Genomic DNA, 932 nt, shown 5'->3' with positions numbered 1-932 from the left:
AATTTTGCACAAATAGAAAAATTTACAGATTCAAGTAAAATTTTAGTAAAATATAAAATTTCAGTGAATTTTAAACGGACATCTAAATATGTATAAAATCAAACAAAAAAATATATAAGATTTTTTTGATAAAAGTTAATTCCAGTTTAAATCGAATGAACACGAAAGCAACATTAATAAAAAATATAGTTTCGTGAAATTTGTATTTCTGAGAAAAAGAATTAATAACTTAACCCACAAAATCCAAAGGTAAATTTATAATATTTTAATAATTCTGAATTTTAGTTAAATTTAGTTATTTACTCTAAATTAAAAAAATTACCTCTTTTAATATTTTTCGTCCTACACCTCTGTCCGTCTGCAATTTTTTCATATTCTTTTCTCTTCATATTGGTAAAAACTGACCTATCTTAATTTGAATTTTGTTTTATTTGCATATTCGCAAATTTTAATAATTATACAGGGTGCAACATTGCCTTGAATAATTGCTACCATTTATTTTTATCCTTTCTTTTGTTACAATTTCATTGTTAAAATTTATAGTGTTACAAAATTAGAAACTTATTTAGATATTAAAATTAATCACTGTTATATTTACCCTAAATTTATTATGTTAAAAATGTTTTGATTGAAAATTTTCATAAAATTGTTTTAACACATGCTATAGGCTGAGATTTTGAATTAAAAAAAAATATTCTAATATTAATATATATTATTAAAACTTTTGTTAATAAAAATTGAAATGATGAAGCTATAAATATGTAATGTTTTGATTCTAATGGCAAGGTAGAGCTGGGTAGCGTTTGAAATTCTTAAGGGATCATCTAATAACAACTAAATAGGTATGAATTCCATAGGTGATCATGGCTGGGAGGGCTTTCGTTGCAAGCTTAACACCTCAGTTGTAACATGATATTTAATGCAATGAATCC

Source organism: Lucilia cuprina, chromosome X (assembly GCF_022045245.1).
Source record: "Lucilia cuprina isolate Lc7/37 chromosome X, ASM2204524v1, whole genome shotgun sequence".
NCBI lineage: Eukaryota > Metazoa > Arthropoda > Insecta > Diptera > Calliphoridae > Lucilia > Lucilia cuprina.
This window is presented reverse-complemented; position numbering follows the sequence as displayed.